Below are 13,144 nucleotides of genomic sequence, written 5' to 3'. Positions count from 1 at the left end.
CTAAAATGTACTGTCATTTTGTTACAATGTTTTTAGTTGTCGTTGATTAAAATACACTAAATCTGTAAAAGATAAAAATGACTGAAATATGACTAAAACTAATAAGCATTTTTGTATGAAGACCTAGATTAAATAAAAAAAATGTCTGCCAAACTATTGAATAAAATCTGTATTTTAAAATGATGTTGTATTTACACTCCATTTTTGAATAGATGTGAGGTTGTGGATTTACTCTTCAGACATTTCAGTCACATTGGACTTCAGAACATAACTTCTTTTTTCTCCTCTCTCTCTCTCTTTGTTTTTTGGGCAAAAGGTCTCAAGTCTAAAGTCTGGCATCTGGCAAATCACAGATGGGTCAAAGCTCTCTCCAGTGCCTTGCTTTTGCATGAACTCTTCAACCTTTTGTTTTACATAGGAGCTCCAGCCTACTTCCCATGCCAGAGCGAGGCATGCCTTAGCGGCCTGGCCACACACCAGGGCCCGCTCAAAGATGGCACTCGTCATAATCTCTAATCTGCAGATTTATTCCTCCCTTCTGTAAATGGACCAATCTGGGAGAATTTACACCCCCCCCCCCCCCCTAAAAAAACACTTATCTCCAAATATTCTATTAAGCCACAGAGAAGACAGTATTTGCAGATGGCTGCATAATGCATAATTATTTAGACAAGACAACTGATTTTTCCATGTGTGCGCTCTCCTCTCTCTCTTTCTCGTTTTCTCTCTCAGCAGATGAGTATTCACCTCTGGGAAGTGGTAATTTTGGATATCCTTGCCAACACTGCTCATTTTTCACAGGGCTGGAAAAAATTAGCCACAAAAAAATAACAACACAAAGAAAAGGCCTAATGCTTATCCTAGGCAGGAAATGAGGGTTACCTGTGTGTTTGTCAACAAGAGGAAACAAAAAATGATTTTACACTCATGCAGGAGATCTGCAGTCAAAGGCAACCAAATTTGTCTTCAATTAAAGCAAACATAAAAATTCAACGGCAACAAAAAAAAACACTTCCGTGTGGAATCAATAAGCATTTTCCCTACATAAATTCAGAACAAGACAGATCTGAATCTTGCATGATGAAGACATAATGTGTCATAATAATTAGGACCACAGACAAAAGAACAACTGATCAGCATGCAAATTTATGCGGCTCCAGTGTTTCAGATGAGGCAGATTTTTACCTTTTTTTGCTCAATTCATCTTCATTGCTAATCATTTGAGGGCTGCCAAATGTTCACTGACACTAATGTATTACAGGTCAAGAGAGGCAGGTCCTCACCTATTACCCTCAAAACAATGTGCTTCCATCCCTCTCCCTCTTCAGCCTTCGCTGCAATTACCGCCAGATGCAATCACTGCCTCTGAATAGGAGCAACTGAGGCTTGTTTGTGGCTTGGATTCATTAAAAAGGGGGCCAAAGAAAGGAATAAATTACTTAATTGTATGAAAAAAAAGCTGGCCAAGAGATGGGCAGTATATGGCCCGCTCAGCGTGAATAGGAACTAGCACACTCCTGGAATGGAGGATTGTGGGATAGCTAAGTATGGAGCCATACACAAGATTTGGGCGTCCTCCAAAACAGATGGCTTCACATACCATCCATTCTTGTCTTTGTCAGCCCCTGCACAGCGCTTTTGTTCTTCCCTGCTTTGATGCAAAGTTCACAACAGAGACTCATAGAAGGGGGGGAATTATATAAATAAATAAATAAATAAAACAAAAAACAAACAAAACAGGAAATTTTTTTTTCTGCTTTTGTGCCCATCTTGGGGTTTTGATTTTAAAATACTACATTTTGTTTTACCTATGAGCTGTGTCCACTGTGGAGGAGTGGGGTGGTCGTTGGCTGCGTTCAGCTCCTTTGCAGGAGGCGGGCGGTAGGAGTGGGGGTGGGGGTGAGGGGGGTCCTGGCAGGAGCATGTCACTGTGACGGCTCCTTTCGGCTCTTTAATTGGCAACCCAAAAGCCCAGCCTACTTGTGACTCGGGCAACTACATCCAAAGTACAGCCACACACGTGTGTCTTTGAACACCTACAAGTTCAACGCCGACGTGGGTGGAAGTTGTGGAAGGCAGCTGTCTGGTAGAGTTTCATACACCATCTCAACTCAAATTAAACACAACCCAGATCTGTGGAATTGTTTTCTCTCCAAAGTCTCACTTCTTAATTGCAAGGTCTAATTCCATTAATCACAATGTATAAATGTTCTAGCTATTACTTACTTATAAAGGGAAATGTGACCCCAAGACCCCCAGCGTTAAGGTTGTGCATAGGGAACAGTTAAAATTATCATTCTGTACTTGCTAATTCGACTGAGAAATAAAGGTGATCTATTTTTTTACATCCATGCTTGGACGAGGCCTGTACATTCTGCCCAGGATTTCTCTCCCACACAGGTAATTAAGGTGGACACAGGCCATGGGTTCTGCAGAGGAAGAGGGCAGCCTGAAATAATGGTTGCTGTGAAATGCGATCAAGTTCAGAGAATTTCCATTTTAAGATTCTGCCCCTTTAATACCGAGATTACGCAAATTAGGGGCCATTTTTTGAGAGGTCAGGATAGGGAGGAAAAAAAGAAATGTCTGCCCTTGGTACACTGCAAGAGTGTCAGCTCTGCCTTTACTGTGCCTGCGCAGGAAATAGCCGTGGGAAAAAAGAGAAAATTCACGTCAAATCCAATAAACCATTATCCAAGAGATACTTCACAGAAGGTTCCGCTCAGGTCAGCCATCCTGGTCACCTTAAACACGACTCGTGGCACAAAATGTCTTAAATTTGAAGCATAATTTATTCAGCGAGAAAAGAAAAAAGGAGAGGAAAAAAAGACACGAGACAAGAAATTACAAAGCAGAGGGGGAAATAATGGTGTGGCACACACATAATCAATTCAGTCTATTAAGATCTCGGCTGGAAATGTATTCATAAACAGCACTCCAAAAAGCAGGATGACGAGCGTGGATGCGAGAAAGCCCTCAGGGAGAGAGAATAATGGGTATGACAACAGAGTCCTCAGCGCAAGAAAGGAAATGAGGGGCATTATGAAATCAACAGAGCCTCGCAACACTAAGATGGACAGCCCCTGTATACAGAGTACCTGCATATGTGAAGTATGCGGCGTCTGCGCTACTTAGGAGCTTATTGTGGGCAGTTTTTTTTCCTCCCACCCTCTCTTTCTCTCCTCCTCCTCCTGCTTTTCCTCCTCCTCACTTCCCTTGTTATCAGGTTCATTTTCTCCCTAAAAATCTCCTTTTCAACCACCCCCCCCCCCCCAGCCACTTGTATGCCACTCTTGGTAAACACAGGGAGCCACTCAGATAAGCAAATCGTGGGGAGGTAGAGAATGGGCCTTGTCTTATGGGAAGCTTTCAGGGGGCCGGCGCGCACAAGATGAATGGGGTCTGTCTGGAAGGTGAGGGGGTGGTGGGCAGTGGGCACAATGGACAAGGATTGGGGAGGTTGGGGAGGCATATGTGTGTGTGTGTGTGTGTGTGTGTGTGTGTGTGTGTGTGTGTGTGTGTGTGTGTGTGTGTGTGTGTGTGTGTGTGTGTGTGCGTGTGTGTGTGTGTGCGTGTGTGTGTTGAGGAGGGGGTGTGGTGTATCTCAGACTACAAGACACTCGGAGGCCATCCAATCCAATCCGATCCCGTTCCATCCCATCCCACCCAACCCATGAGAGGGCTAGTGATGGGGGCGTGGGCCTGGGAAGATGCTCTTGGCCGAGATCCTGAGGACTCCAAGGGCCTCCCACAGCAGGCTGTCACTCAAGAGTCCGCATCAGCCATTTCCATCTGTTAGCCACCACACACACACACACACACACACACACCTTCAAGCATCCCCAGTAGTGCAGGTTGAGAGGGTCTTTAGCTGGTGAGGTAAACACTTTGAGAGTTTGTCATGAATTTGCATGGACAATGACCCAGAGGAGGGCTGCTCATTCTAACCCTCAGGCTAGGACCAGCATTTGGAGGATAGGACGAGTAAGTAAGTTACTAAGTCGACAAATGAAGGTGTTATAACGGAGAAAGATTGTTAAAATAAAACGAAGATGATCATGATAACTGTCTTCCTCCACCCTGATAAAAATATATATCACACACACAGACACACACACGCACACACACACACACACACACACACACAAGTCTGTTCTTGGAAAACAATGTTCATTTCAACTCACATCTGATAGAAGAACTTCTGTAAAACTCCCTGAAATCTCATCTGAATTCTCTGTGCCAGACACATACCAAGATATGCTCTTCTAAAGAAAGTATCCTTTGAATGTACTAAACATGTCAGTGAATCTTTCCCTCTGACCATGTGCTACTTCTGTAAACACAATGCATGATTTCTTGGCACATAGGTGCACAAGCATGGGTCAACACAAGCATGGCAGAGAGGGGGATTGTACCTGATATGCAAGCGTGGCTATGCCCTTTGAGACCAATTATTTCCTAGCTGTAAGTTATTTTTTGACAAAAGGCTTCAGAGTTGCATCACTAAATACAAGCAACTGTCTATTCTGAATGGATTTTGAGTTGCTTTTGAGTTGTATGTCTCTCTCTCTCTCTCTGTATGTGTGTGTGTGTGTGTGTGTGTGTGTGTGTGTGTGTGTGTGTGTGTGTGCATGTGTTTAGAGCAATGGGTTTTGTTCAGTTGAATCAGGAAATGTCTATTAGTTGAGCAATTATTCTCTCTGATGCTAACCTGAGGGTGTGGATTGTGAACTGGAGGTTGGATGTGAGGGGCCCGTGTAATGCTCCCTGCCCGGGGGATGTTGTATCTTTTGATACAGAGTCGAGATGCTCTGTTTGATACTAGCCAGCCAGGTACACAGCAATTTGACAGATCTCATGTTAGGAACAAAGACCCAGACAACATGCTATTTACGCTAATAAAGATGGATCATATGAATATAGATTAAAATAGGTTAATTATATGGTCATGTGGACAACCTTTTCCTGCTCTTTTGGCCTTAGTATGAAAATAAAATTGTGTTGACATTGAATCATGTCTGCTGTGTATCCTGTCAAAATAAACTCACCAAACAGGAATACAAATATCAATGGAAATCAGCAGTTAGATTGCAGACACAAGAGAGTAGTGCATTCTACATACAGACCTCTTTAACATAACTTAACTTCCATAATGCAGTACACTGAGTAGTCACAAGATTACTTTCTCAGTGATCTCTTCCTCTCTATATATCAATCAAGGAGCATCACATTCATGGATTCTTTGGTCATTCAATACATTATTATTATAAAAGACTTTATATCGCTAAATACAAGAAAAAAGTTTTTAAAAAATGCTAACAAACAACAAGGATTTTGCTTCTTGTCTTCCTCACAACAGTGTCCTTTTACTTTCCTAATATTTCCCATAATTTTCCAAAAAAGAAAGAAAAAAACTTCATCAGCCAGCAGCATGCTCAATTTTCCTTTCAAATTTCCTGATGAAAAGAGGCAGAGATAAACAACTGGCAAGGCAAGATGCTGAAGCTCTCCCAGAGGCACAGCTAATAGGCACGGGCTCTTTTGTGATGGCCGTCCTTTGAATTGTCAGCTGAGGTCATTAATTAATTCAAAAAGCATGCATTTAATGAGTAAATCGCAAGAAACTAAAAGAATGAGGATAATAACATTTCATAATGCAGTTCCACAAAAGGACAGAGTGTAACTACATTAATTAGTATGTCCCCTCTGTAAATATGCAGCGTAATTACACATTTCAGGCACTTAATTATCAGACAACTTGTGGATTTTGCACATTAATGTAAATGCCGATAAATGCTGCTATCATTTGGTGCATGTTATAAAATCTAATATGAAATATGTGACAACACACAGACACACACACACAAACACACACACACACATACACAGTGAATCCAATGATTGATTATTACAATAAGAATATACATCTGCCTTCTGTCATTTCACTTATTATGAAACTGGATATAATGGATATGAATGAGGGCAAGATGTTTGCTGCTGAAATGTGCAGATTACTTCAGCCTTTAGACTGACCAAGGAACCAAGTACTGTGGCTGAAAGTTTCATAATATTTTTGATTAAGATAACATTTAATTTCATTTCATTAAACATGTTTGTATTTTCTCTGTTATGCATTCTTTGGCAGTACTGACACATGAAAAAAAATTCACCACAACTTTTACATTTTGACATCATGTTTTTTCTGTCAATAATCTTTTGTTTGTATGAAGGCCAAAAAGGTTTTGAACAGACCTCACTCTAGCCGCCAAGATGTCTGTCAGTAGAGGCAGCTGAGGAGGAGGAGGAGGGCTTGACAGATCGTGACAACTCGACGGTTAATTGTAGCATTCTGAACAACAGGACTTCAGTGCCTGTTCCCCTACCCTACTGCCGCTCATTAACCGCATTAGCAGTCGGAGGGGGTAAGACCGCTCGCAGCAAGCTGCACAAGGTGAAACAGGGACGCGGGTCGCTGCGAGCCTCCCCAAAGCCACTGTCACCAAGGGCCAGGGGGGGATATGGCTGGGAGAAGGGGTGGCAGGGGAAGCAGTTGTGTGTGTGTGTGTGTGTGTGTGTGTGTGTGTGTGTGTGTGTGTGTGTCTGTGTGTGTGTGTGTGTGTGTGTGTGTCTGTGTGTGTGTGTGTGTGTGTGTGTGTCTGTGTGTGTGTGTGTGTGTGTGTGTGTGTGTGTGTGTGTGTGTGTGTGTGTGTGTGTGCGTGGCTGGGGTAATTGTGGTGTATAGCATGTGAACACATAGCGCATATTGCTCAGAGGAGAAAGAGCAGAGCAAACAAACATATGTATCCATCCACTCTCTCTGTCAGTCGAACACATGGAGAGCAGTGGAAGTGGAAAGTAATATCATGACGGCATCAATATCCATCATTGTGTCTGGAGGAGGATCCCTTAGAGCACAAATGTTTACAGGGATGCGGGGAGACAAGGTGCCTTGTAGTATCACCGGTCAAAGGTTTACTCATTGCGAAGGAATAAATACAGAAATCAATAGCCGTAAACCAGGCACTTACGAGCAGCTTGTACAATGCCTGGGCCTTGATTCATGGACAATGAGCGTCCCTGTGCTTCCAAGCTACATTTTGCCAAAGGGAGCAATAGTGTGTATTGATTTTCTGCCTCCGCTGAAGCAAGGTCTGCACATCAGAAGACTGACCCCAGGTAGTTTTAGCGAGTGAGACAGCAGAGACAACTAGAGAAGCACGGCACGGACACACACGTACACAGAGACACACAGACACACAGACACACACACACACACACACACACACAAACACACACACAAACACACACACACAAACACACACACACACACACACACACGGCCACCATCACAGATTCAGCGTTAGGGGCTAAATGTCTCACATCACAGAGCTCGTGTACAATTCCCCCATGGTAGCACTAGTCGCAGGTCAAGACCGAGACCTTTTGACTAAGGCAATTATGGTCTCTTTTCATCTCCTCATCCTCAACGAGCACACTCTAATACGAGGCGAAGACGCATCAAGAACGCGTGGGAGTTACCCATAATCATCTTCAGCATACAATAAGGGTGCAGTGTAGAGTAATTATTTTCCATCACATCAAAAGAAACTCTGTTTTCTTTTGACAAACTTTTCTTCGCTCTCTCTCTCTCTGCCATTATGGTAAATATTGAATAAGAGGGACACACGGCTAAGTGGAACAAATATTAATAAAAATGTAAAGTAAGTCTGTCTGAACACACAAAACAGGTTCTTTCTCGCCGTATTTTTTTACGACCTTCTATTATATCTGCAACAGAGCTTTTGTGTTTTGTAATGAGAGCGCCTTTCCTAGGCGGGGAAGAATGAAGTCCCTTCAGCCATGGTGTCGGCTGGCGAACGCATGAATAATTGTTCTTTACGTGGCACTCGAAGGGCGGGAATAAAACACATATGTTTGGAAGTGTGAATGTTGACATTTTGATGGTGAGGAGCCACTCAGTGTCATTGTTTTGTAACAATATTCAAGTGAGTCCTCAGGGGCCATTCTCTATGGTGACAAATTATTTCCATGAAGGCCATTTGGTCACATAATAACACCTTCAGTGTACTTTTTCGCCTAATAACTTTTTCATGCACTTGAAGTCTTTGGTGCACCCAGACCCCCCACCCTCTCTCTCCTCCCCCTATCCACAACACCTCCCCCCAACCCCTTTTGTCTCTGAGAGCCTGCTAATTTATGCTGATAAAAGTGAGAGTAACTCAGTGATATTGAGAAGAGGAGAGTGAACTCTGATCTCTGGTCTGTTGTTCCACTGTGGAGAGCCATTCAGTCTGAGAACATGTTGTCCTCGGACTCGTCTCTTTAAGATAATCCCCAGAAAGGTCCTTCCTCTAAACACTGATATAAATAGATATATTGTACACATCACATGTCTGTAAACTGATAGACAGGAATTGCCCATAGTACCATTATTCATTACTGCAAATGGCACTAATGGTTAGACAAGGGGTGAAAATGTGATTAATGGTGTCTGCATCTGGCCAACACAGCTCCTGCCCGTCTTTTAGGATCTCTCTCGTCTGTATCCCAGCCTCTGGAAGAACACCCTGCTTAACTTATCTGCTACAGCAGGTCCTCCATGCTGCTCACTCCATCTTCCCTAATGGCGTCAAACTGTTTCTGTTCTTAGGGGAATACACATGGCATTGGGGTTACAGTGAAAACTATATTTTCATTGACATATTTCATTTCATTTCATGAAATTTCACATGACTTGAAAGCATGCGAAAAAGAAAGCAGCTGTCATGAAGATATTAAAAGACTGCAGACACACCATATAACACTAAACTGTCTAGAATTCTGATATTTTGATAACAGTCTATATTTTTTATGTAGGCTATATGCAAGTATTATTACTGTTGTAGAGTTGCTTTCGGTAAAACCAAAAGCATTTTTTTACATTTGTATTAATACCTAATAGACCGAGGTATATCAGAAGTGAGGACAACAAAAAAAAAACTCTAGAAAAATAGCTCTCTATCACTTGCTGGCAACACCGTCCCTGGTAGCATCAGGATGTTAGCTTAGACAATGCACACACCATGATCCATGTTACACTGAATGCTAAACCACAGGGCAAATAAAAGCATCCTTTTTGCTCTCTCTTTTCTGGTGCACCACTGCTGTGTGACGCTGTCCAAAAACGTTCATTCAGCACCAGCAAAAAAGCTCCAACAAAAGTGGATAAAAGAGCAAATAGTCACAGAAAGAGAACAATGGCAGCATTGAGAGCTCTTCAGAATATGGCAGATACAAACTGGACACACTGTTGGTCCAGAGAGGACAGATGTGCTCTAATGTGTTTTGGCTACGGCTCAACAGCATGGGTACACCCAGAGACAAGCTCAAAACAAAGATAAAGATACAGTGATTCTTCTCCAAGCATAACTCGGTGACATTGCCAGCTAAACGTAATTGCACCTTCACTTTCAAGAAATATTTACTATGCACAGTCTTCGAGTGATATATTCCCCTACATGCAGAGATATTTTTCTGAGGGTATTTTACATAATATTTTGTTTTTGAATGTGTTATTTCCTCAACGTTCATATAGAATTATGTGTGTGTGGATGTGTGTGTTCACAGCAGATTTACAACACAGACGAGCCTCATGTACACCCTTTCAGACGGCCCTGGCTCGCTCTTCAGCTCACACTTACTCTTAGCAGACGAGAAAACTTGAGAACCCTACTCATCTATCAACAACACAAAAAAAGAATACAACCCCCACAATTATCCCTCTCCTCATCAGACTTCATGTATTGTGCTGTGTGCTGTTCCCTAATTGATGTTGTAGGTTGACACATCAGACCGTCCTTCTTCGTCTCCTTCAGCCTTTTGTTGGGGGGTGGGGTGGGGTGGGGGTTTACTTGATTAGTATTCAGTGAGGTTTTGTGTGTGTGTGTGTGTGTGTGTGTGTGTGTGTGTGTGGGGGGGGGGGGGGTTGAAGAAGACTTCACTCTTTTTTAGTCCATTAGAAAAAAAATGAAAGGAGCATAGTAATCTGCAGCTTTGGAGCCCGTGTGAGAGTATGACCCTTAGAAATACCACTTTGCTTCACACATTAGCCGCCTGCAAAGAAAGAAAGCTAATGTATCATCTAATTGGGTGAGCCACTGCATCTGATTTCTCTCAATCAGACTATTAGTTCCGTAATTACCCATCTGCCTCGGGTGGAAAATGGCAAGGCGAACACCCAGCTAATAACATTCTCAAGGGCTCTCCAGTGCAACAAGATGAGCCTGATGTTGTGGGATGCAGAATCAAACTATTTCCGAACTGGGGTGAAAGCATAATAGAGACAGAGTTTGCCAACTCACCAAATAGAGTTTATTCAATTATTTACTTTATCACAGATGATTCTCATTTTTTTTCTTTTTGTATTTTTTCCCTTTCCCAGAAACACATCTACAATGATAATGACTTGATGTAAAAAGGGGGTGGGTTGATAAAGAGCTTTTATTGCGGGTGAGGAATACAAATAGCAGGAAAAAGCTGAAAAACTGAAGGAGGACCTGTGCCATATTTTGGTTGTCTGGCTTTCACTGCAACAAACAGTATTTTTCTTTACAGTACAGATGGCGGAACAATGTCTTGAAAACAGACTTTAAATACATTTACGTGCAAATGAATCATTTCCTGGTAATGCTATATATGTACATAACCATGTGCTTCTCCGTGGATGTAGGATTCATCAGTGTTATTTAGAAGAGGTAGGACATGCAGCTCAAGGACCATTTTGCATGAGCCCCATTCCCTCTTGAATCCAAGCCAGACACTGGATTTATTAGTTCTCCTTAACAGTGCCCATGACATTTTGTCCCATTTGGCGACCATTAACAATCGGGAATCACAAGAGATTCAATCGGTTAAGATGTAATCTCTTATCAAGGGACACACAATGTCATTTGGTTGTCAATGAAGATTTTATCAGGTTTCCTTCCTCTCCAGAACAGGTATGGATTTTTCTTAAGAACACTGGAGTCAGTCACTTGTATTTAAAGCACCGCAGAGGAAATCTTGTTTGATAAATGCGACAAGGTATTTTTGTGGAGGCAAAGGACCCTCTCAAAGAAATCCTCTATACACAGTTTTTATTTTTCAAGGGGATGTTGGAAGACTTACAAATATTCTGCTATGAAAGTAAAAGTATTACTATTATGCAGCGGATGAAATAATGTAAGCATGTTGGTAGCACAGGGACAATTGAGCTTGTTATTAGTCTACATATGTCAACATGTCATTTCATGTCAATAATTGACCCAGATACATCTTTACTATGGTTGGATCCAGGCAGGGGTGTTGTGCAAGCCAAAACAGTGCTTGGGCATGGAGAAATGAGGGTCTGTGGCCATACATACTAACTAGATGTACCGCAGAGCGGTACAAAATATGACCGCCGCCCAGTCCAGCACATTTTTTCCACAAAAAGAAATCACGCTGAAAGGCCTATATGATTCTAACTGTCTCACTAAATTGCATTATCCACACTCAATTCTCACTGGTATCTGCTAGACAACAAGTACCAAAACATGATTAGTTCATAGATTTCACATGTAAAATTCATTTTATACAACCCCACCTCCATCTTGCCTGTTTATAATTCTGAGAAATTCTTGATTGTTTGTGTTATGTTTATGTTATGTGTGTGTGTGTGTGTGTGAGTGTGTGTGTGTGTGTGTGTGTGCGTGCGTGCTTGTGTTTGTGCCTGCGTATGTGCCTGTGCATGCAAGCGTACATATGTCTACTGTGTGAGTATGTGTCATACGTATGATTACTGTGAATGTATGTGTGTGTGTGTGTGTATCTGTGCACATGTGTGCACATGAAATGGGTTAACATGACCCCTGGAGGCAAACATACAGAAAAAAATGGTCATCCTAGGCCCTACAGTTCTCAAGATATTCACAGAGAACTGTGTCTGCCCTACCCTCCTTTCGGGGGGTCCAGTCCAGCGGGGGGGCTACAGATCAAAACGAAAAATGACGGTTCCATGCTATCCATGTGGGGGTACATGCCCACCAAGTTTTGTGTACCCCGGTCTTTCAGTGTCCCGGGAATCCTTGTTGGTGTACGTCACTAAATGTACACATAAATTATTTTATTGTAAGGCCCCCCATGAACGAAAGTACACAAAACTTGGCATGCATTCGGAGGGTGTCATAATGATCCTACACTTTTAATTTCGTGCAGTTTTGACCTTGTCAGCCAGAGATATTGTGATGAAAACACCTAATTTTTAGCTTTTTCATTTTTAACTAGGTGGCGCTATACATAAAATAAGTGGTAATGGGATGGGTTGACATGCCCCCTTAAGACCAACATACATAAAAAAGGTGGACCTCCTAGGCCCTACGGTTATCGAGATATTCACAGAAAACTGTCTCCGGCCACCTACAGGCCAGTTGGTGTATAGTAACATAAATTAATTTATTGTGTGGCCCCCCATGAACGGAATTCCACGAAACTTGGCGTGCATACAGAGGGTGTCATAATGATCCTACACTTCCAGTTTTGTACAGTTTTGACTTTGTTAGGTCACAGATACCTTCAATTACAACACCTCATTTTTACTTTTTTGTGTTTAACTAGGTGGCGCTATACATGAAATGAGTGGTTATGGAATGGGTTGACATGGCCCCTTGAGATCAACATACAAAAAAAAAAATGGTCCTCCTAAACCCTACGGTTTTCGAGATATTCCCAGAAAACTGTGTCTGCCCTACCCTCCTTTCGGGGGGTCCAGTCCAGCGGGAGGGCTACAGATCAAAACGAAAAACGATGGTTCCATGCTATCCATGTGGGGTTACATGCCCACCAAGTTTCGTGTACCCCGGTCTTTCAGTGTCCCGGGAATCATTGACAGAAATTTGGGCATGCGAAAAAGAAAAAAAAAAAAAAAAAAAAAAAAAATCTGACTAAACCTATATGACCGCCGCTTCGCTGCACGGCGGTCATAATAAGTATGCACGTATCTGACATATTCAAAGACTTTGGGTGAAATATTTTCAAACTTTATTAGATCAGCGTTAGCTCACTATCTCTCACTTTATAAATTAGGGTAAATAGCCTACTGTATATTTATTTATAGATTTTCATGTCT

Source organism: Alosa pseudoharengus, unplaced genomic scaffold (genome assembly GCF_046254945.1).
Source record: "Alosa pseudoharengus isolate Yale_2024_CS ecotype anadromous, Long Island Sound unplaced genomic scaffold, YU_APseudo_1.1 YU_APseudo_1.1_scf_22, whole genome shotgun sequence".
NCBI classification, from domain to species: domain Eukaryota; kingdom Metazoa; phylum Chordata; class Actinopteri; order Clupeiformes; family Clupeidae; genus Alosa; species Alosa pseudoharengus.
Note: the sequence above shows the minus strand (reverse complement) of the source record.